Here is a 25,666-nt window from a genome sequence, read left to right on the forward strand (position 1 = left end):
GTTTCTCCTGAAAATTGCAGTTTTTCTGCGTTTACGGGAAAAGTTGAGGTCCGACGCGCAAAAGTGGGGTATCGTAGAAATCACCTTTTAAAGACGCACATTTCTGGCCCCCCAAAAATGGGCATTTCAAATGAGAAATGAGTCCAATGAACAAAATAGGGTGAATAAGTATGTATTTCAGGGGTGAGTTAGCAGGTTATTGGGGAAGTAAGTCCTGATATTTTTGCAGGTTGCAGGGGCCACTACACCATTCAAAATAGGCAGGCTTTAGCATATGCAGTTAGGCCCCGTAGGATGATTTTAGCTAAAAAGTGCCCCAAACACTCAAACGGGCTTGTATCTGGGAAGGTAAAATATGGGAAACATGAATTAGACAGCAAATGATACACTGTTTGCCATGTTTCCAAATTTTTATGCACAGTGGTTACAGCATGAAGCGAATGCATGTGAATATACAAAGGTGCATTGCATTAAACATGTCCACTGAGTGTCCCAAAATGGCCGGCCTGCCTGCTTTCATCCATCAATTGTTCTAAATTTTTCATTACCCAATGAGCTGAGGTGGAGTCTTAGCCAGTGGTACCATCAGGGAGGTGTGTAAAGCACTTTAGGCTAGACAGCCAATCAGCTGCCAGCTTCCATCTGTCAATCAAATACAGCAGCCAATCAGAAAGCTGCCCATTGATCAGCAGGCCCTTTATGACATCACAGAAAGACCCTCAGAACTATCTGTGCATGTCTAATGGCTGGCTGTCAGTTGGGTGGGTGGGTGGCAGAGGGAGGGGATGTCTGTCTCGTTTCTCCTGAAAATTGCGCTTTTTCTGCGTTTACGGGAAAAGTTGAGGTCCGACGCGCAAAACTGGGGTATCGTAGAAATCACCTTTTAAAGACGCACATTTCTGCCCCCCCCCCCAAAAAAAATGGGCATTTCAAATGAGAAATGAGTCCAATGAACAAAATAGGGTGAATAAGTATGTATTTCAGGGGTGAGTTAGCAGGTTATTGGGGAAGTAAGTCCTGATATTTTTGGAGGTTGCAGGGCCACTACACCATTCAAAATAGGCAGGCTTGAGCATATGCAGTTAGGCCCCGTAGGATGATTTTAGCTAAAAAGTGCCCCAAACACTCAAACGGGCTTGTATCTGGGAAGGGAAAATATGGGAAACATGACTTAGACAGCAAATGATACACTGTTTGCCATGTTTACAAATTTTTATGCACAGTGGTTACAGCATGAAGCGAATGCATGTGAATATACAAAGGTGCATTGCATTAAACAAGTCCACTGAGTGTCCCAAAATGGCCGGCCTGCATGCTTTCATCCGTCAATTGTTCTAAATTTTTCATTACCCAATGAGCTGAGGTGGAGTCTTAGCCAGTGGTACCATCAGGGAGGTGTGTAAAGCACTTTAGGCTAGACAGCCAATCAGCTGCCAGCTTCCATCTTTCAATCAAATACAGCAGCCAATCAGAAAGCTGCCCATTGATCAGCAGGCCCTTTATGACATCACAGAAAGACCCTCAGAACTATCTGTGCATGTCTAATGGCTGGCTGTCAGTTGGGCGGGTGGGTGGCAGAGGGAGGGGATGTCTGTCTTGTTTCTCCCTAAAATTGCGGTTTTTCTGCGTTTACGGGAAAAGTTGAGGTCCGACGCGCAAAAGTGGGGTATCGTAGAAATCACCTTTTAAAGACGCACATTTCTGTCCCCCCAAAAATGGGCATTTCAAATGAGAAATGAGTCCAATGAACAAAATAGGGTGAATAAGTATGTATTTCAGGCGTGAGTTAGCAGGTTATTGGGGAAGTAAGTCCTGATATTTTTGGAGCTTGCAGGGGCCACTACACCATTAAAAATAGGCAGGCTTTAGCATATGCAGTTAGGCCCCGTAGGTTGATTTTAGCTAAATGTGCCCCAAACACTCAAACGGGCTTGTATCTGGGAAGGGAAAATATGGGAAACATGACTTAGACAGCAAATGATACACTGTATGCCATGTTTCCAAATTTTTATGCACAGTGGTTACAGCATGAAGCGAATGCATGTGAATATACAAAAGGTGCATTGCATTAAACAAGTCCAATGAGCGTCCCAAAATGGCCGGCCTGCCTGCTTTCATCCATCAATTGTTCTAAATTTTTCATTACCCAATGAGCTGAGGTGGAGTCTTAGCCAGTGGTACCATCAGGGAGGTGTGTAAAGCACTTTAGGCTAGACAGCCAATCAGCTGCCAGCTTCCATCTGTCAATCAAATAAAGCAGCCAATCAGAAAGCTGCCCATTGTTCAGCAGGCCCTTTATGACATCACAGAAAGACCCTCAGAACTATCTGTGCATGTCTAATGGCTGGCTGTCAGTTGGGCGGGTGGGTGGCAGAGGGAGGGGATGTCTGTCTCGTTTCTCCCTAAAATTGCGGTTTTTCTGCGTTTACGGGAAAAGTTGAGATCCGACGCGCAAAAGTGGGGTATCGTAGAAATCACCTTTTAAAGACGCACATTTCTGGCCCCCCAAAAATGGGCATTTCAAATGAGAAATGAGTCCAATGAACAAAATAGGATGAATAAGTATGTATTTCAGGGGTGAGTTAGCAGGTTATTGGGGAAGTAAGTCCTGATATTTTTGGAGGTTGCAGGGGCCACTACACCATTCAAAATAGGCAGGCTTTAGCATATGCAGTTAGGCCCTGTAGGATGATTTTAGCTAAAAAGTGCCCCAAACACTCAAACGGGCTTGTATCTGGGAAGGGAAAATATGGGAAACATGACTTAGACAGCAAATGATACACTGTTTGCCATGTTTCCAAATTTTTATGCACAGTGGTTACAGCATGAAGCGAATGCATGTGAATATACAAAGGTGCATTGCATTAAACATGTCCACTGAGTGTCCCAAAATGGCCGGCCTGCCTGCTTTCATCCATCAATTGTTCTAAATTTTTCATTACCCAATGAGCTGAGGTGGAGTCTTAGCCAGTGGTACCATCAGGGAGGTGTGTAAAGCACTTTAGGCTAGACATCCAATCAGCTGCCAGCTTCCATCTGTCAATCAAATACAGCAGCCAATCAGAAAGCTGCCCATTGATCAGCAGGCCCTTTATGACATCACAGAAAGACCCTCAGAACTATCTGTGCATGTCTAGTGGCTGGCTGTCAGTTGGCTGGGTGGGTGGCAGAGGGAGGGGATGTCTGTCTCGTTTCTCCTGAAAATTGCGCTTTTTCTGCGTTTACGGGAAAAGTTGAGGTCCGACGCGCAAAACTGGGGTATTGTAGAAATCACCTTTTAAAGACGCACATTTCTGCCCCCCCAAAAATGGGCATTTCAAATGAGAAATGAGTCCAATGAACAAAATAGGGTGAATAAGTATGTATTTCAGGGTTGAGTTAGCAGGTTATTGGGGAAGTAAGTCCTGATATTTTTGGAGGTTGCAGGGCCACTACACCATTCAAAATAGGCAGGCTTTAGCATATGCAGTTAGGCCCCGTAGGATGATTTTAGCTAAAAAGTGCCCCAAACACTCAAACGGGCTTGTATCTGTGAAGGGAAAATATGGGAAACATGACTTAGACAGCAAATGATACACTGTTTGCCATGTTTACAAATTTTTATGCACAGTGGTTACAGCATGAAGCGAATGCATGTGAATATAGAAAGGTGCATTGCATTAAACAAGTCCACTGAGTGTCCCAAAATGGCCGGCCTGCCTGCTTTCATCCATCAATTGTTCTAAATTTTTCATTACCCAATGAGCTGAGGTGGAGTCTTAGCCAGTGGTACCATCAGGGAGGTGTGTAAAGCACTTTAGGCTAGACAGCCAATCAGCTGCCAGCTTCCATCTGTCAATCAAATACAGCAGCCAATCAGAAAGCTGCCCATTGATCAGCAGGCCCTTTATGACATCACAGAAAGACCCTCAGAACTATCTGTGCATGTCTAATGGCTGGCTGTCAGTTGGGCGGGTGGGTGGCAGAGGGAGGGGATGTCTGTCTCGTTTCTCCCTAAAATTGCGGTTTTTCTGAGTTTACGGGAAAAGTTGAGGTCCGACGCGCAAAAGTGGGGTATCGTAGAAATCACCTTTTAAAGACGCACATTTCTGCCCCCCCAAAAATGGGCATTTCAAATGAGAAATGAGTCCAATGAACAAAATAGGGTGAATAAGTATGTATTTCAGGGTTGAGTTAGCAGGTTATTGGGGAAGTAAGTCCTGATATTTTTGGAGGTTGCAGGGCCACTACACCATTCAAAATAGGCAGGCTTTAGCATATGCAGTTAGGCCCCGTAGGATGATTTTAGCTAAAAAGTGCCCCAAACACTCAAACGGGCTTGTATCTGTGAAGGGAAAATATGGGAAACATGACTTAGACAGCAAATGATACACTGTTTGCCATGTTTACAAATTTTTATGCACAGTGGTTACAGCATGAAGCGAATGCATGTGAATATAGAAAGGTGCATTGCATTAAACAAGTCCACTGAGTGTCCCAAAATGGCCGGCCTGCCTGCTTTCATCCATCAATTGTTCTAAATTTTTCATTACCCAATGAGCTGAGGTGGAGTCTTAGCCAGTGGTACCATCAGGGAGGTGTGTAAAGCACTTTAGGCTAGACAGCCAATCAGCTGCCAGCTTCCATCTGTCAATCAAATACAGCAGCCAATCAGAAAGCTGCCCATTGATCAGCAGGCCCTTTATGACATCACAGAAAGACCCTCAGAACTATCTGTGCATGTCTAATGGCTGGCTGTCAGTTGGGCGGGTGGGTGGCAGAGGGAGGGGATGTCTGTCTCGTTTCTCCCTAAAATTGCGGTTTTTCTGAGTTTACGGGAAAAGTTGAGGTCCGACGCGCAAAAGTGGGGTATCGTAGAAATCACCTTTTAAAGACGCACATTTCTGGCCCCCCAAAAATGGGCATTTCAAATGAGAAATGAGTCCAATGAACAAAATAGGGTGAATAAGTATGTATTTCAGGGGTGAGTTAGCAGGTTATTGGGGAAGTAAGTCCTGATATTTTTGGAGGTTGCAGGGCCACTACACCATTCAAAATAGGCAGGCTTTAGCATATGCAGTTAGGCCCCGTAGGTTGATTTTAGCTAAAAAGTGCCCCAAACACTGAAACGGGCTTGTATCTGGGAAGGGAAAATATGGGAAACATGACCTAGACAGCAAATGATACACTGTTTGCCATGTTTACAAATTTTTATGCACAGTGGTTACAGCATGAAGCGAATGCATGTGAATATACAAAGGTGCATTGCATTAAACAAGTCCACTGAGTGTCCCAAAATGGCCGGCCTGCCTGCTTTCATCCATCAATTGTTCTAAATTTTTCATTACCCAATGAGCTGAGGTGGAGTCTTAGCCAGTGGTACCATCAGGGAGGTGTGTAAAGCACTTTAGGCTAGACAGCCACTCAGCTGCCAGCTTCCATCTGTCAATCAAATACAGCAGCCAATCAGAAAGCTGCCCATTGATCAGCAGGCCCTTTATGACATCACAGAAAGACCCTCAGAACTATCTGTGCATGTCTAATGGCTGGCTGTCAGTTGGGCGGGTGGGTGGCAGAGGGAGGGGATGTCTGTCTCGTTTCTCCCTAAAATTGCGGTTTTTCTGCGTTTACGGGAAAAGTTGAGGTCCGACGCGCAAAAGTGGGGTATCGTAGAAATCACCTTTTAAAGACGCACATTTCTGCCCCCCCAAAAATGGGCATTTCAAATGAGAAATGAGTCCAATGAACAAAATAGGGTGAATAAGTATGTATTTCAGGGGTGAGTTAGCAGGTTATTGGGGAAGTAAGTCCTGATATTTTTGGAGGTTGCAGGGGCCACTACACCATTCAAAATAGGCAGGCTTTAGCATATGCAGTTAGGCCCCGTAGGATGATTTTAGCTAAAAAGTGCCCCAAACACTCAAACGGGCTTGTATCTGGGAAGGGAAAATATGGGAAACATGACTTAGACAGCAAATGATACACTGTATGCCATGTTTCCAAATTTTTATGCACAGTGGTTACAGCATGAAGCGAATGCATGTGAATATACAAAAGGTGCATTGCATTAAACAAGTCCAATGAGCGTCCCAAAATGGCCGGCCTGCCTGCTTTCATCCATCAATTGTTCTAAATTTTTCATTACCCAATGAGCTGAGGTGGAGTCTTAGCCAGTGGTACCATCAGGGAGGTGTGTAAAGCACTTTAGGCTAGACAGCCAATCAGCTGCCAGCTTCCATCTGTCAATCAAATAAAGCAGCCAATCAGAAAGCTGCCCATTGATCAGCAGGCCCTTTATGACATCACAGAAAGACCCTCAGAACTATCTGTGCATGTCTAATGGCTGGCTGTCAGTTGGGCGGGTGGGTGGCAGAGGGAGGGGATGTCTGTCTCGTTTCTCCCTAAAATTGCGGTTTTTCTGCGTTTACGGGAAAAGTTGAGATCCGACGCGCAAAAGTGGGGTATCGTAGAAATCACCTTTTAAAGACGCACATTTCTGGCCCCCCAAAAATGGGCATTTCAAATGAGAAATGAGTCCAATGAACAAAATAGGATGAATAAGTATGTATTTCAGGGGTGAGTTAGCAGGTTATTGGGGAAGTAAGTCCTGATATTTTTGGAGGTTGCAGGGGCCACTACACCATTCAAAATAAGCAGGCTTTAGCATATGCAGTTAGGCCCTGTAGGATGATTTTAGCTAAAAAGTGCCCCAAACACTCAAACGGGCTTGTATCTGGGAAGGGAAAATATGGGAAACATGACTTAGACAGCAAATGATACACTGTTTGCCATGTTTCCAAATTTTTATGCACAGTGGTTACAGCATGAAGCGAATGCATGTGAATATACAAAGGTGCATTGCATTAAACATGTCCACTGAGTGTCCCAAAATGGCCGGCCTGCCTGCTTTCATCCATCAATTGTTCTAAATTTTTCATTACCCAATGAGCTGAGGTGGAGTCTTAGCCAGTGGTACCATCAGGGAGGTGTGTAAAGCACTTTAGGCTAGACAGCCACTCAGCTGCCAGCTTCCATCTGTCAATCAAATACAGCAGCCAATCAGAAAGCTGCCCATTGATCAGCAGGCCCTTTATGACATCACAGAAAGACCCTCAGAACTATCTGTGCATGTCTAATGGCTGGCTGTCAGTTGGGCGGGTGGGTGGCAGAGGGAGGGGATGTCTGTCTCGTTTCTCCCTAAAATTGCGGTTTTTCTGCGTTTACGGGAAAAGTTGAGGTCCGACGCGCAAAAGTGGGGTATCGTAGAAATCACCTTTTAAAGACGCACATTTCTGCCCCCCCAAAAATGGGCATTTCAAATGAGAAATGAGTCCAATGAACAAAATAGGGTGAATAAGTATGTATTTCAGGGGTGAGTTAGCAGGTTATTGGGGAAGTAAGTCCTGATATTTTTGGAGGTTGCAGGGGCCACTACACCATTCAAAATAGGCAGGCTTTAGCATATGCAGTTAGGCCCCGTAGGATGATTTTAGCTAAAAAGTGCCCCAAACACTCAAACGGGCTTGTATCTGGGAAGGGAAAATATGGGAAACATGACTTAGACAGCAAATGATACACTGTATGCCATGTTTCCAAATTTTTATGCACAGTGGTTACAGCATGAAGCGAATGCATGTGAATATACAAAAGGTGCATTGCATTAAACAAGTCCAATGAGCGTCCCAAAATGGCCGGCCTGCCTGCTTTCATCCATCAATTGTTCTAAATTTTTCATTACCCAATGAGCTGAGGTGGAGTCTTAGCCAGTGGTACCATCAGGGAGGTGTGTAAAGCACTTTAGGCTAGACAGCCAATCAGCTGCCAGCTTCCATCTGTCAATCAAATAAAGCAGCCAATCAGAAAGCTGCCCATTGATCAGCAGGCCCTTTATGACATCACAGAAAGACCCTCAGAACTATCTGTGCATGTCTAATGGCTGGCTGTCAGTTGGGCGGGTGGGTGGCAGAGGGAGGGGATGTCTGTCTCGTTTCTCCCTAAAATTGCGGTTTTTCTGCGTTTACGGGAAAAGTTGAGATCCGACGCGCAAAAGTGGGGTATCGTAGAAATCACCTTTTAAAGACGCACATTTCTGGCCCCCCAAAAATGGGCATTTCAAATGAGAAATGAGTCCAATGAACAAAATAGGATGAATAAGTATGTATTTCAGGGGTGAGTTAGCAGGTTATTGGGGAAGTAAGTCCTGATATTTTTGGAGGTTGCAGGGGCCACTACACCATTCAAAATAAGCAGGCTTTAGCATATGCAGTTAGGCCCTGTAGGATGATTTTAGCTAAAAAGTGCCCCAAACACTCAAACGGGCTTGTATCTGGGAAGGGAAAATATGGGAAACATGACTTAGACAGCAAATGATACACTGTTTGCCATGTTTCCAAATTTTTATGCACAGTGGTTACAGCATGAAGCGAATGCATGTGAATATACAAAGGTGCATTGCATTAAACATGTCCACTGAGTGTCCCAAAATGGCCGGCCTGCCTGCTTTCATCCATCAATTGTTCTAAATTTTTCATTACCCAATGAGCTGAGGTGGAGTCTTAGCCAGTGGTACCATCAGGGAGGTGTGTAAAGCACTTTAGGCTAGACAGCCACTCAGCTGCCAGCTTCCATCTGTCAATCAAATACAGCAGCCAATCAGAAAGCTGCCCATTGATCAGCAGGCCCTTTATGACATCACAGAAAGACCCTCAGAACTATCTGTGCATGTCTAATGGCTGGCTGTCAGTTGGGCGGGTGGGTGGCAGAGGGAGGGGATGTCTGTCTCGTTTCTCCTGAAAATTGCGCTTTTTCTGCGTTTACGGGAAAAGTTGAGGTCCGACGCGCAAAAGTGGGGTATCGTAGAAATCACCTTTTAAAGACGCACATTTCTGCCCCCCCCAAAATGGGCATTTCAAATGAGAAATGAGTCCAATGAACAAAATAGGGTGAATAAGTATGTTTTTCAGGGGTGAGTTAGCAGGTTATTGGGGAAGTAAGTCCTGATATTTTTGGAGGTTGCAGGGCCACTACACCATTCAAAATAGGCAGGCTTTAGCATATGCAGTTAGGCCCCGTAGGATGATTTTAGCTAAAAAGTGCCCCAAACACTCAAACGGGCTTGTATCTGGGAAGGGAAAATATGGGAAACATGACTTAGACAGCAAATGATACACTGTTTGCCATGTTTACAAATTTTTATGCACAGTGGTTACAGCATGAAGCGAATGCATGTGAATATAGAAAGGTGCATTGCATTAAACAAGTCCACTGAGTGTCCCAAAATGGCCGGCCTGCCTGCTTTCATCCATCAATTGTTCTAAATTTTTCATTACCCAATGAGCTGAGGTGGAGTCTTAGCCAGTGGTACCATCAGGGAGGTGTGTAAAGCACTTTAGGCTAGACATCCAATCAGCTGCCAGCTTCCATCTGTCAATCAAATACAGCAGCCAATCAGAAAGCTGCCCATTGATCAGCAGGCCCTTTATGACATCACAGAAAGACCCTCAGAACTATCTGTGCATGTCTAGTGGCTGGCTGTCAGTTGGCTGGGTGGGTGGCAGAGGGAGGGGATGTCTGTCTCGTTTCTCCTGAAAATTGCGCTTTTTCTGCGTTTACGGGAAAAGTTGAGGTCCGACGCGCAAAACTGGGGTATTGTAGAAATCACCTTTTAAAGACGCACATTTCTGCCCCCCCAAAAATGGGCATTTCAAATGAGAAATGAGTCCAATGAACAAAATAGGGTGAATAAGTATGTATTTCAGGGTTGAGTTAGCAGGTTATTGGGGAAGTAAGTCCTGATATTTTTGGAGGTTGCAGGGCCACTACACCATTCAAAATAGGCAGGCTTTAGCATATGCAGTTAGGCCCCGTAGGATGATTTTAGCTAAAAAGTGCCCCAAACACTCAAACGGGCTTGTATCTGTGAAGGGAAAATATGGGAAACATGACTTAGACAGCAAATGATACACTGTTTGCCATGTTTACAAATTTTTATGCACAGTGGTTACAGCATGAAGCGAATGCATGTGAATATAGAAAGGTGCATTGCATTAAACAAGTCCACTGAGTGTCCCAAAATGGCCGGCCTGCCTGCTTTCATCCATCAATTGTTCTAAATTTTTCATTACCCAATGAGCTGAGGTGGAGTCTTAGCCAGTGGTACCATCAGGGAGGTGTGTAAAGCACTTTAGGCTAGACAGCCAATCAGCTGCCAGCTTCCATCTGTCAATCAAATACAGCAGCCAATCAGAAAGCTGCCCATTGATCAGCAGGCCCTTTATGACATCACAGAAAGACCCTCAGAACTATCTGTGCATGTCTAATGGCTGGCTGTCAGTTGGGCGGGTGGGTGGCAGAGGGAGGGGATGTCTGTCTCGTTTCTCCCTAAAATTGCGGTTTTTCTGAGTTTACGGGAAAAGTTGAGGTCCGACGCGCAAAAGTGGGGTATCGTAGAAATCACCTTTTAAAGACGCACATTTCTGGCCCCCCAAAAATGGGCATTTCAAATGAGAAATGAGTCCAATGAACAAAATAGGGTGAATAAGTATGTATTTCAGGGGTGAGTTAGCAGGTTATTGGGGAAGTAAGTCCTGATATTTTTGGAGGTTGCAGGGCCACTACACCATTCAAAATAGGCAGGCTTTAGCATATGCAGTTAGGCCCCGTAGGTGGATTTTAGCTAAAAAGTGCCCCAAACACTGAAACGGGCTTGTATCTGGGAAGGGAAAATATGGGAAACATGACCTAGACAGCAAATGATACACTGTTTGCCATGTTTACAAATTTTTATGCACAGTGGTTACAGCATGAAGCGAATGCATGTGAATATACAAAGGTGCATTGCATTAAACAAGTCCACTGAGTGTCCCAAAATGGCCGGCCTGCCTGCTTTCATCCATCAATTGTTCTAAATTTTTCATTACCCAATGAGCTGAGGTGGAGTCTTAGCCAGTGGTACCATCAGGGAGGTGTGTAAAGCACTTTAGGCTAGACAGCCACTCAGCTGCCAGCTTCCATCTGTCAATCAAATACAGCAGCCAATCAGAAAGCTGCCCATTGATCAGCAGGCCCTTTATGACATCACAGAAAGACCCTCAGAACTATCTGTGCATGTCTAATGGCTGGCTGTCAGTTGGGCGGGTGGGTGGCAGAGGGAGGGGATGTCTGTCTCGTTTCTCCCTAAAATTGCGGTTTTTCTGCGTTTACGGGAAAAGTTGAGGTCCGACGCGCAAAAGTGGGGTATCGTAGAAATCACCTTTTAAAGACGCACATTTCTGCCCCCCCAAAAATGGGCATTTCAAATGAGAAATGAGTCCAATGAACAAAATAGGGTGAATAAGTATGTATTTCAGGGGTGAGTTAGCAGGTTATTGGGGAAGTAAGTCCTGATATTTTTGGAGGTTGCAGGGGCCACTACACCATTCAAAATAGGCAGGCTTTAGCATATGCAGTTAGGCCCCGTAGGATGATTTTAGCTAAAAAGTGCCCCAAACACTCAAACGGGCTTGTATCTGGGAAGGGAAAATATGGGAAACATGACTTAGACAGCAAATGATACACTGTATGCCATGTTTCCAAATTTTTATGCACAGTGGTTACAGCATGAAGCGAATGCATGTGAATATACAAAAGGTGCATTGCATTAAACAAGTCCAATGAGCGTCCCAAAATGGCCGGCCTGCCTGCTTTCATCCATCAATTGTTCTAAATTTTTCATTACCCAATGAGCTGAGGTGGAGTCTTAGCCAGTGGTACCATCAGGGAGGTGTGTAAAGCACTTTAGGCTAGACAGCCAATCAGCTGCCAGCTTCCATCTGTCAATCAAATAAAGCAGCCAATCAGAAAGCTGCCCATTGATCAGCAGGCCCTTTATGACATCACAGAAAGACCCTCAGAACTATCTGTGCATGTCTAATGGCTGGCTGTCAGTTGGGCGGGTGGGTGGCAGAGGGAGGGGATGTCTGTCTCGTTTCTCCCTAAAATTGCGGTTTTTCTGCGTTTACGGGAAAAGTTGAGATCCGACGCGCAAAAGTGGGGTATCGTAGAAATCACCTTTTAAAGACGCACATTTCTGGCCCCCCAAAAATGGGCATTTCAAATGAGAAATGAGTCCAATGAACAAAATAGGATGAATAAGTATGTATTTCAGGGGTGAGTTAGCAGGTTATTGGGGAAGTAAGTCCTGATATTTTTGGAGGTTGCAGGGGCCACTACACCATTCAAAATAAGCAGGCTTTAGCATATGCAGTTAGGCCCTGTAGGATGATTTTAGCTAAAAAGTGCCCCAAACACTCAAACGGGCTTGTATCTGGGAAGGGAAAATATGGGAAACATGACTTAGACAGCAAATGATACACTGTTTGCCATGTTTCCAAATTTTTATGCACAGTGGTTACAGCATGAAGCGAATGCATGTGAATATACAAAGGTGCATTGCATTAAACATGTCCACTGAGTGTCCCAAAATGGCCGGCCTGCCTGCTTTCATCCATCAATTGTTCTAAATTTTTCATTACCCAATGAGCTGAGGTGGAGTCTTAGCCAGTGGTACCATCAGGGAGGTGTGTAAAGCACTTTAGGCTAGACAGCCACTCAGCTGCCAGCTTCCATCTGTCAATCAAATACAGCAGCCAATCAGAAAGCTGCCCATTGATCAGCAGGCCCTTTATGACATCACAGAAAGACCCTCAGAACTATCTGTGCATGTCTAATGGCTGGCTGTCAGTTGGGCGGGTGGGTGGCAGAGGGAGGGGATGTCTGTCTCGTTTCTCCTGAAAATTGCGCTTTTTCTGCGTTTACGGGAAAAGTTGAGGTCCGACGCGCAAAAGTGGGGTATCGTAGAAATCACCTTTTAAAGACGCACATTTCTGCCCCCCCAAAAATGGGCATTTCAAATGAGAAATGAGTCCAATGAACAAAATAGGGTGAATAAGTATGTATTTCAGGGGTGAGTTAGCAGGTTATTGGGGAAGTAAGTCCTGATATTTTTGGAGGTTGCAGGGCCACTACACCATTCAAAATAGGCAGGCTTTAGCATATGCAGTTAGGCCCCGTAGGATGATTTTAGCTAAAAAGTGCCCCAAACACTCAAACGGGCTTGTATCTGTGAAGGGAAAATATGGGAAACATGACTTAGACAGCAAATGATACACTGTTTGCCATGTTTACAAATTTTTATGCACAGTGGTTACAGCATGAAGCGAATGCATGTTAATATAGAAAGGTGCATTGCATTAAACAAGTCCACTGAGTGTCCCAAAATGGCCGGCCTGCCTGCTTTCATCCATCAATTGTTCTAAATTTTTCATTACCCAATGAGCTGAGGTGGAGTCTTAGCCAGTGGTACCATCAGGGAGGTGTGTAAAGCACTTTAGGCTAGACAGCCAATCAGCTGCCAGCTTCCATCTGTCAATCAAATACAGCAGCCAATCAGAAAGCTGCCCATTGATCAGCAGGCCCTTTATGACATCACAGAAAGACCCTCAGAACTATCTGTGCATGTCTAATGGCTGGCTGTCAGTTGGGCGGGTGGGTGGCAGAGGGAGGGGATGTCTGTCTCGTTTCTCCCTAAAATTGCGGTTTTTCTGGGGGGCGTGGCCTAGCGGGACATGGTGTAAGACGTGCTCTTACTGAGCTCCTGACCCTACAGCATCCGACCAGCATCCTGAATAAGAGTGGGGACCCTAATAACTACTCCTGTGGATAGGAGAACGTACCCTGTACCTGCGCCAGCTGCCGGGAAAATTCTGTGCTGTAAAGAGGGTGAGCAGCAGCATCATCCCTGCTCCCCTCGTGCGCCCTGTGTTGGCCGGCGCCATCTTGGAGACGCGACCTGATCCGGACTGCGGGCGCTGCTGGAGCTGAGAGGCGGGGGACTCCGCCGCCCGAGGTGGGGCTGTGATTGCGACGGCCTGCAGAAGAAGCGGCGGCTGTCTCCGGACTGCGGGCGACCCCAGGGGACGGATCCCGAGGTACCGAGGCCGCGGACCCGCCGGCGCCATATTGGAGGTGGCAGCAACATCGCGTCTCCGGCGCTGGTGAGTGAGGGAGAGAACTGGACGGCAGAGCAGCCGGGGAGCCTTCGTCCTGACTTGGTGCCGGGCGCGGAGGCTGGGGGACCCTGCGACAGCGCGTGGGGCCACCCTTGGAGCTGTTGCTGACAGTGCTGCGCAGGACTAGCGACGCCACTTTAGGGAACAGCCGCTGACTCTGCCTGTGCCTGCCCAGATCTGCACAGACAGAGAGTGGGGACGGAGGGCCCTTGGGGCTGCAGCGCTTGAGGGACACGGAGCTCGCCTATGTGAAAGGCCTTGATAACACAGCTGAAAACTGGATGGCTGCTCCCTGTGCCCCCCTCCTCATTACCCAGCTCCTCCTGCCATCCCCCCCTTTTTGATCTCTAAGGCCTTTGCTGAACAAATCCTGGAAGGACTGTTCTCTAATCGGAGTGCCCTCATCTAAAAAGATTTAGACGATAAGCCCTGTGGACTACTGATCTGTGAGTACTCTCCCCCCTATTTGTGTGCCTGTGATATACTACAAGGACTGTGTCTGCTCCCTACGCGGGTCTTGATATCTTGCTTTATGGGCCGTAAGTCCGGGCCTGCTGCTGCGGCGAGGTTGGCTAAATTTGCTAGAACTGAGCGTGATCCTGTGCCACCATCCCCTGCCCCTATCCCCCCTCCGGCTCCTGATCAGCAGCAGCCCCCCTCCCCGATCTCTGAGATGGAGGAATCTCCTGAGGTTACACTTGCACAACTCCTGCAGGCCATTACGGATTCTGAAAAACGCCTGGCTGACAGGGTGGGGGAGGTGAAGATTGACATATCCTTTATCCGGCAGGACATGCAGAAACTGCGGGATCGGGTTGGAGAGGTCGAACACCGGGTCTCAACATTAGAGGATGCGTGCGCCCCCATACCTGACCGTGTTTCTGCCCTGGAATCACGTATGACAACATGTCAGCAGAAGTTGACGGATATGGAGGGGAGGCTCAGGAGAAATAACGTCCGTTTTGTGGGCCTCCCGGAGAAGGCAGAGGGCACTGATCCAGAGGGGTTTCTAGAGAGATGGCTGATCTCCCTATTCGGAAGAGAGGAATTCACCCCACAGTTTGCGGTTGAAAGGGCGCATAGAATCCCCACCCGCCCTCTCCCCCCAGGGGCGCCTCCCCGCACTTTTATTGCAAAATTCCTTCACTATAAGGATCGAGATGCGGTCCTGAGACTGGCCAGGCTCAAGGGCCCGTTGGAGTGTGAGGGGGGTAGAGTGGCCGCCTTTCAGGACTTCTCACTGGAGGTTCAGAAAGCCAGATCCCAATATACCAATGTGAAGCAGAGACTGAGATCTCTTCAGATTAAATATTCCATGATGTATCCGGCACGGCTCCGGGTGGTTGATGGTAACCGAACCCATTTCTTTGATAATCCGCAAGCTGCTTCGACATGGGCAGACCTACAGCCGGCTCCGAGGGACCTTCCTCCCTGAGACTGCACAGGACTCTAACAATTTTCCTCCCCTTTTCTTGCAGGGTACATGATACTTTGCGCTAAGTGGTATTGAATTTAAACATAATTTGCTAATTTTACTTGGCCCCTCTCTAAAGATACTAATGTATGGGTCAGGAGCTACATGTTCTTTAGGTTATAATAAGGGTTGCCCCTTAAGGGCTTATAAGTTAGGAGTGTTGACTCCCTAGAGGAGGTATAGCTGGTTAACGGTTAGGGATTAAGTGTACCTATGTTGGGGTGGGTATGCCGGGTGGGGGGGGGGGGGGGGGTTTGCTCTTGTTTGTTTTATGGTATTGTGCTTTTTTTGTTTTTTGTTTTATGATTCTTCAAGTGTGTGTAACTTTGCTATTTGTGATCCGGGGACAGTATGTGGGCAAGTGTTTTACAGTGAAATGTCTGCTTCCAGTGACCTCTCTAATGTTTTATGGTGAAGATTGTTGGCTGGAATGTAAGGGGGCTCAATGACAGGATAAAGCGTACATTGGTGCTGAACCAGGTTAAATCGTATTCCCCCGATATTGCCTGCTTATTTGAGACCCACCTGACGGGTAGCCGGGTGCTTGCCCTTAAGAAGCCTTGGGTGGGATGGGTATTTCACTCGTGCTTCCACCCGAACTCGAGAGGGGTTTCAATCCTTATTCATAAAAGTGCGGGTTTTAAATGTCAAAAGGTGCAGGTAGATCCAGCGGGATGTTATGTTTTTTTGGCAGGTACCCTACACGACCAGCCCTTCGTTCTATTGGGCATCTATATACCCCCCCCTTATCAGCCCTCTATATTGCACAAGGCCTGTATTTTTGCCCAGGACTTTCCTCTCTCCCCAATTATTTGTGTGGGTGATTTCAATGCAGTGATGGATGAATCCCTGGACAGATGGCGTCCGGCTGGAGATGTGGGAAGGAGCGGGCCCACTGCGTTTGCCCGCTTGATGTCTGAGCTGGGCCTGGTGGATGTCTGGAGGCTCCGGTTTCCATCTGCCCGGTCCTTTTCCTGCTTTTCCGGCTCCCATGGAGTCTTTTCGCGCATTGATATGGCCTTGACGTCCAGGCGTCTGGTACCATCTGTGACGGCTGTTGACTACCTACCGCGAGGGGTCTCTGACCACTCCCCGGTGTACCTAGGGGTGGAGCTTGACTCCCCCCAGGGAGCTAGATTCTGGAGATTTAATCCATTCTGGCTGTCGCAGATGGGGGCCGCCTGTGAGCTGTTAACGCTTTGGGAGGAGTTCTTTGCAAACAACCCTATAGAGGACAATAGCCCCCTAGTTTGGGATACGTTTAAGGCAGTGTTGCGGGGCTCCCTGATCTCCCGAGTGGCGCAGCTAAAAATCTTTACGCGTAAAACAGAGGCTGAGCTGGAGAGGCGGTGTGTTGAGCTTGAGCGGAGGTACCTGAGCTCGGGTGGGGAGACGGACCGGGTGGAGTGGCAGATTGTACACAAAAAGTGGACTGAAGCTTTGCTTGACAAAACTAAGAGACGGCTACTGTTTCGATCACATGACTTTTATACCCAGGGGGACCGCGCGGGTAAATTCCTGGCCTATTTGGCTAGAGAGGACCTCCCCCCCACGGTTATACATAGTATTAAACATAGTGACGGTACTCTGCACGGGGGCACTCTTCCAGTTGCTGCGGTCTTTCATGATCATTACCGTTCTGTGTATCAGACTGGGGCCGACTACACGGTAGAGGAGCTGGGTGACTTCCTGGGTCAGATAGTTGTCCCTAGGCTGGGTGAGGACTCAAGGAATCTGTTGGAGGCCCCCATTACCCTGGAGGAGGTGGAAATAGCCATCAAATCATTCCCTAACTCCAAGGCCCCTGGGGTGGATGGACTTCCGATTGAACTGTACAAAACTCACTTAGGTTACTTTGCCCCGAAATTACTCCTGCTTTTTAACTGTCTTCTGCAGCAGGGTTCCCTTCCCCCGTCCATGTCGGAGGCTCTGATAGTTTTAATTCCTAAACCTGGGAAGGACCCGCTGTTTCCGGATTCCTACCGGCCTATCTCTCTGTTGTCCACAGATATCAAGGTGCTGGCTAAGCTTTTGGCCACACGCCTAAATGCGGTCGTGCTGGAGCTTGTACATGCTGACCAAACCGGCTTCATGCCGGGGAGGTCGACGGCTCTTAGCCTGCGTCGCCTGTTCACTTATTTGCAGTGGGCCGGGGAGGGATTGGAGGATGCGGTGATTGTCTCCCTAGATGCAGCCCGTGCCTTTGACTCGGTGGAGTGGGGCTATCTGTGGGCGGTGTTGACAAAGTTTGGGATAGGGCCAAATTTTCTAGCCTGGATTAAGTTGTTATACTCTAAACCGGCAGCCCGACTTAGGATCAATGGTTATACCACAGATTCATTTGCCCTGGGTAGGGGTACTAGACAAGGGTGCCCCCTGTCCCCTTTGCTTTTCGCCCTCGCGGTGGAACCACTGGCATGCCACATTAGAGCTTCCCCCCGGGTGGGTGGCCTCCTGATTGAGGGTAGGGAGGAGAAGATTGGGTTATATGCCGACGACATGATACTTTACTTAGCCAATATGACATCCACACTCCCCTTTCTCCTTACTTTAATGTCAGAATTTGCCCGCTTCTCTGGGGTGGGCATTAACTGGGATAAATCCGTGGTGTTCCCGTTGCTCCCCAATGTTGCGAGGCCCTCCACCTATGACTACCCGCTTCGTTGGTGCACTCAATTTAAGTACTTGGGCATCCAGGTCTCCCACTCCCCAGCGGAATTTATGACCCTAAACTTGTTGCCTCAGATAGATGCACTGAGACAACGAACTCGGACCTGGCAGTCGCTCCCCCTGTCGGTCACCGGCAGGGTGAACCTGATCAAAATGATCGTTCAGCCCAAATTCCTGTATATTCTGCAGAACTCCCCGGTATATATCCCTGCCTCTAAATTTAAGCTTATTATGAGCTGTATCGCTACTTTTGTTTGGGGTGGGAGACGAGCCCGTATTGCAGTTAAAACTCTGTGCAGGTCACGGTGGGATGGGGGGTTGGCGCTGCCTGATCTGAGACTGTACTACCTAGCCGCTCAGCTTGCTCAGTTGGTGGAGTGGATGGTGCCGGCTGACTATGGCTACTTACCTATTGCACTATTGGCTACGGCGGGGAAGACTTTCTCACCCTTGCAGTTTTTACTGGCTCGAACACCTTTGGCGGCCCTCCCCCCTCTCCTGCAGCAGGCTCGTAGGGTCTGGTTGGCGGCGGGGGTGGTGAGGGGTGACCAAGCCATAGACTCTAGATCGCCCATATGGCGTAACCAAGATTTTCCTGAACTCTGCAAATTGGGAGCGGGTAGGGAGTGGGTATCATATGGGGTCACTGAGATTGGGCACCTCTATCGGGAGGGTGTAATATACTCCTTTGAACAGATACAGGACGCGTATAGTATCCCGAGAAATTTTTTCTATAAGTACCTACAGTTACGGCATGCGTTGAACACGCAGTGGAGGGGTACTGCCCCTAATCTGACTGACAGTCCGATTCACGCACTGGTCCGTGAGCTCCCGGACAAGAGACGGGTCTCTGCTCTATACTCCACCCTCCTCACGTTTGCCGGGGTTGGCCAGCTAGATGCACTGCGGGGTAGATGGGAGGCGGATCTGGGACCCTTGGATGATGAGGACTGGTCCCATATGTGCGGGTCACCTAGACGAGCCACGGCATATGCCAGATTCCAGCAGATCCAAATGTATATTTTGCACCGGGTCTACTGGACTCCACATAGGCTGTTCCAAATTGGGGGTACTGCAGGTTGTGAGTGTCCCAAATGTGGGGAGGAGGGGGCGGATTTTTGGCACCTTCTCTGGAGCTGTCCACAATTGCAGATTTACTGGAGTCAGGTACTTGATAAGATCAGAAGTACAGAGGTACAAATACCTGCCCTAGACCCCCGCCTGTGCATCTTTGAGTTAGGAATGGAGGAGACTTTCCCCAAATTTCAGAGGATTTACCTGAACAATCTCTTCATGCTTGCCCGAGTGTGTATTGCGAGGGCATGGATGAGTCCTAATGCACCCTCTATACATATGTGGATAGCGCTTGCTAACACTACTATTTCACATGAAAAATTTATGTATAAGAAGCGTAAATGCCCAAATAAATTTGAAAAGGTCTGGCACCCCTGGACGTCTTCACCGTTATATATCCAAGAATCTAACACATAGCCTGTCATAATCCCTATAACAGGGTTTACTCAATGTAACATGGGCTTATTTCACTGCTTGTCTCACCAAAGACTGATATGATAATGTTCCCACGGATCATATTATTTGTATTTGATGATGCTACCAATTATCACTATGTATGATATGCTGTACTGACATGATAGTAATGATGTATACGCACACTTGAAACTGATTTGTTTTTTCTTCTTTTTTGTTTTATTGTAATGTAGTGTACTTTATTTACTGAAAAACTCAATAAAAATTCACGATTTAAAAAAAAAAAAATTGCGGTTTTTCTGAGTTTACGGGAAAAGTTGAGGTCCGACGCGCAAAAGTGGGGTATCGTAGAAATCACCTTTTAAAGACGCACATTTCTGGCCCGTAAAAAATGGGCATTTCAAATGAGAAATGAGTCCAATGAACAAAATAGGGTGAATAAGTATGTATTTCAGGGGTGAGTTAGCAGGTTATTGGGGAAGTAAGTCCTGATATTTTTGGAGGTTGCAGGGCCACTACACCATTCAAAATAGGCAGGCTTTAGCATATGCAGTTAGGCCCCGTAGGTTGATTTTAGCTAAAAAGTGCCCCAAACACTGAAACGGGCTTGTATCTGGGAAGGGAAAATATGGGAAACATGACCTAGACAGCAAATGATACACTGTTTGCCATGTTTACAAATTTTTATGCACAGTGGTTACAGCATGAAGCGAATGCATGTGAATATACAAAGGTGCATTGCATTAAACAAGTCCACTGAGTGTCCCAAAATGGCCGGCCTGCCTGCTTTCATCCATCAATTGTTCTAAATTTTTCATTACCCAATGAGCTGAGGTGGAGTCTTAGCCAGTGGTACCATCAGGGAGGTGTGTAAAGCACTTTAGGCTAGACAGCCACTCAGCTGCCAGCTTCCATCTGTCAATCAAATACAGCAGCCAATCAGAAAGCTGCCCATTGATCAGCAGGCCCTTTATGACATCACAGAAAGACCCTCAGAACTATCTGTGCATGTCTAATGGCTGGCTGTCAGTTGGGCGGGTGGGTGGCAGAGGGAGGGGATGTCTGTCTCGTTTCTCCCTAAAATTGCGGTTTTTCTGCGTTTACGGGAAAAGTTGAGGTCCGACGCGCAAAAGTGGGGTATCGTAGAAATCACCTTTTAAAGACGCACATTTCTGCCCCCCCAAAAATGGGCATTTCAAATGAGAAATGAGTCCAATGAACAAAATAGGGTGAATAAGTATGTATTTCAGGGGTGAGTTAGCAGGTTATTGGGGAAGTAAGTCCTGATATTTTTGGAGGTTGCAGGGGCCACTACACCATTCAAAATAGGCAGGCTTTAGCATATGCAGTTAGGCCCCGTAGGATGATTTTAGCTAAAAAGTGCCCCAAACACTCAAACGGGCTTGTATCTGGGAAGGGAAAATATGGGAAACATGACTTAGACAGCAAATGATACACTGTATGCCATGTTTCCAAATTTTTATGCACAGTGGTTACAGCATGAAGCGAATGCATGTGAATATACAAAAGGTGCATTGCATTAAACAAGTCCAATGAGCGTCCCAAAATGGCCGGCCTGCCTGCTTTCATCCATCAATTGTTCTAAATTTTTCATTACCCAATGAGCTGAGGTGGAGTCTTAGCCAGTGGTACCATCAGGGAGGTGTGTAAAGCACTTTAGGCTAGACAGCCAATCAGCTGCCAGCTTCCATCTGTCAATCAAATAAAGCAGCCAATCAGAAAGCTGCCCATTGATCAGCAGGCCCTTTATGACATCACAGAAAGACCCTCAGAACTATCTGTGCATGTCTAATGGCTGGCTGTCAGTTGGGCGGGTGGGTGGCAGAGGGAGGGGATGTCTGTCTCGTTTCTCCCTAAAATTGCGGTTTTTCTGCGTTTACGGGAAAAGTTGAGATCCGACGCGCAAAAGTGGGGTATCGTAGAAATCACCTTTTAAAGACGCACATTTCTGGCCCCCCAAAAATGGGCATTTCAAATGAGAAATGAGTCCAATGAACAAAATAGGATGAATAAGTATGTATTTCAGGGGTGAGTTAGCAGGTTATTGGGGAAGTAAGTCCTGATATTTTTGGAGGTTGCAGGGGCCACTACACCATTCAAAATAAGCAGGCTTTAGCATATGCAGTTAGGCCCTGTAGGATGATTTTAGCTAAAAAGTGCCCCAAACACTCAAACGGGCTTGTATCTGGGAAGGGAAAATATGGGAAACATGACTTAGACAGCAAATGATACACTGTTTGCCATGTTTCCAAATTTTTATGCACAGTGGTTACAGCATGAAGCGAATGCATGTGAATATACAAAGGTGCATTGCATTAAACATGTCCACTGAGTGTCCCAAAATGGCCGGCCTGCCTGCTTTCATCCATCAATTGTTCTAAATTTTTCATTACCCAATGAGCTGAGGTGGAGTCTTAGCCAGTGGTACCATCAGGGAGGTGTGTAAAGCACTTTAGGCTAGACAGCCACTCAGCTGCCAGCTTCCATCTGTCAATCAAATACAGCAGCCAATCAGAAAGCTGCCCATTGATCAGCAGGCCCTTTATGACATCACAGAAAGACCCTCAGAACTATCTGTGCATGTCTAATGGCTGGCTGTCAGTTGGGCGGGTGGGTGGCAGAGGGAGGGGATGTCTGTCTCGTTTCTCCTGAAAATTGCGCTTTTTCTGCGTTTACGGGAAAAGTTGAGGTCCGACGCGCAAAAGTGGGGTATCGTAGAAATCACCTTTTAAAGACGCACATTTCTGCCCCCCCAAAAATGGGCATTTCAAATGAGAAATGAGTCCAATGAACAAAATAGGGTGAATAAGTATGTATTTCAGGGGTGAGTTAGCAGGTTATTGGGGAAGTAAGTCCTGATATTTTTGGAGGTTGCAGGGCCACTACACCATTCAAAATAGGCAGGCTTTAGCATATGCAGTTAGGCCCCGTAGGATGATTTTAGCTAAAAAGTGCCCCAAACACTCAAACGGGCTTGTATCTGGGAAGGGAAAATATGGGAAACATGACTTAGACAGCAAATGATACACTGTTTGCCATGTTTACAAATTTTTATGCACAGTGGTTACAGCATGAAGCGAATGCATGTGAATATAGAAAGGTGCATTGCATTAAACAAGTCCACTGAGTGTCCCAAAATGGCCGGCCTGCCTGCTTTCATCCATCAATTGTTCTAAATTTTTCATTACCCAATGAGCTGAGGTGGAGTCTTAGCCAGTGGTACCATCAGGGAGGTGTGTAAAGCACTTTAGGCTAGACAGCCAATCAGCTGCCAGCTTCCATCTGTCAATCAAATACAGCAGCCAATCAGAAAGCTGCCCATTGATCAGCAGGCCCTTTATGACATCACAGAAAGACCCTCAGAACTATCTGTGCATGTCTAATGGCTGGCTGTCAGTTGGGCGGGTGGGTGGCAGAGGGAGGGGATGTCTGTCTCGTTTCTCCCTAAAATTGCGGTTTTTCTGAGTTTACGGGAAAAGTTGAGGTCCGACGCGCAAAAGTGGGGTATCGTAGAAATCACCTTTTAAAGACGCACATTTCTGGCCCCCCCAAAAATGGGCATTTCAAATGAGAAATGAGTCCAATGAACAAAATAGGGTGAATAAGTATGTATTTCAGGGGTGAGTTAGCAGGTTATTGGGGAAGTAAGTTCTGATATTTTTGGAGGTTGCATGGGTCACTACACCATTCAAAATAGGCAGGCTTTAGCATATGCAGTTAGGCCCCGTAGGTTGATTTTAGCTAAAAAGTGCCCCAAACACTGAAACGGGCTTGTATCTGGGAAGGGAAAATATGGGAAACATGACCTAGACAGCAAATGATACACTGTATGCCATGTTTCCAAATTTTTATGCACAGTGGTTACAGCATGAAGCGAATGCATGTGAATATACAAAGGTGCATTGCATTAAACAAGTCCAATGAGCGTCCCAAAATGGCCGGCCTGCCTGCTTTCATCCATCAATTGTTCTAAATTTTTCATTACCCAATGAGCTGAGGTGGAGTCTTAGCCAGTGGTACCATCAGGGAGGTGTGTAAAGCACTTTAGGCTAGACAGCCACTCAGCTGCCAGCTTCCATCTGTCAATCAAATACAGCAGCCAATCAGAAAGCTGCCCATTGATCAGCAGGCCCTTTATGACATCACAGAAAGACCCTCAGAACTATCTGTGCATGTCTAATGGCTGGCTGTCAGTTGGGCGGGTGGGTGGCAGAGGGAGGGGATGTCTGTCTCATTTCTCCTGAAAATTTCGCTTTTTCTGCGTTTACGGGAAAAGTTGAGGTCCGACGCGCAAAAGTGGGGTATCGTAGAAATCACCTTTTAAAGACGCACATTTCTGCCCCCCCAAAAATGGGCATTTCAAATGAGAAATGAGTCCAATGAACAAAATAGGGTGAATAAGTATGTATTTCAGGGGTGAGTTAGCAGGTTATTGGGGAAGTAAGTCCTGATATTTTTGGAGGTTGCAGGGCCACTACACCATTCAAAATAGGCAGGCTTTAGCATATGCAGTTAGGCCCCGTAGGATGATTTTAGCTAAAAAGTGCCCCAAACACTCAAACGGGCTTGTATCTGGGAAGGGAAAATATGGGAAACATGACTTAGACAGCAAATGATACACTGTTTGCCATGTTTACAAATTTTTATGCACAGTGGTTACAGCATGAAGCGAATGCATGTGAATATACAAAGGTGCATTGCATTAAACAAGTCCACTGAGCGTCCCAAAATGGCCGGCCTGCCTGCTTTCATCCATCAATTGTTCTAAATTTTTCATTACCCAATGAGCTGAGGTGGAGTCTTAGCCAGTGGTACCATCAGGGAGGTGTGTAAAGCACTTTAGGCTAGACAGCCAAGCAGCTGCCAGCTTCCATCTGTCAATCAAATACAGCAGCCAATCAGAAAGCTGCCCATTGATCAGCAGGCCCTTTATGACATCACAGAAAGACCCTCAGAACTATCTGTGCATGTCTAATGGCTGGCTGTCAGTTGGGTGGGTGGGTGGCAGAGGGAGGGGATGTCTGTCTCGTTTCTCCTGAAAATTGCGCTTTTTCTGCGTTTACGGGAAAAGTTGAGGTCCGACGCGCAAAACTGGGGTATCGTAGAAATCACCTTTTAAAGACGCACATTTCTGCCCCCCCCCAAAAAATGGGCATTTCAAATGAGAAATGAGTCCAATGAACAAAATAGGGTGAATAAGTATGTATTTCAGGGGTGAGTTAGCAGGTTATTGGGGAAGTAAGTCCTGATATTTTTGGAGGTTGCAGGGCCACTACACCATTCAAAATAGGCAGGCTTTAGCATATGCAGTTAGGCCCCGTAGGATGATTTTAGCTAAAAAGTGCCCCAAACACTCAAACGGGCTTGTATCTGGGAAGGGAAAATATGGGAAACATGACTTAGACAGCAAATGATACACTGTTTGCCATGTTTACAAATTTTTATGCACAGTGGTTACAGCATGAAGCGAATTCATGTGAATATACAAAGGTGCATTGCATTAAACAAGTCCACTGAGTGTCCCAAAATGGCCGGCCTGCCTGCTTTCATCCATCAATTGTTCTAAATTTTTCATTACCCAATGAGCTGAGGTGGAGTCTTAGCCAGTGGTACCATCAGGGAGGTGTGTAAAGCACTTTAGGCTAGACAGCCAATCAGCTGCCAGCTTCCATCTTTCAATCAAATACAGCAGCCAATCAGAAAGCTGCCCATTGATCAGCAGGCCCTTTATGACATCACAGAAAGACCCTCAGAACTATCTGTGCATGTCTAATGGCTGGCTGTCAGTTGGGCGGGTGGGTGGCAGAGGGAGGGGATGTCTGTCTCGTTTCTCCCTAAAATTGCGGTTTTTCTGCGTTTACGGGAAAAGTTGAGGTCCGACGCGCAAAAGTGGGGTATCGTAGAAATCACCTTTTAAAGACGCACATTTCTGCCCCCCCAAAAATGGGCATTTCAAATGAGAAATGAGTCCAATGAACAAAATAGG

The sequence above is a fragment of the Crinia signifera genome, chromosome 5 (assembly GCF_055691185.1).
Source record: "Crinia signifera chromosome 5, ASM5569118v1, whole genome shotgun sequence".
In the NCBI taxonomy this organism is placed as follows: Eukaryota; Metazoa; Chordata; class Amphibia; order Anura; family Myobatrachidae; genus Crinia; species Crinia signifera.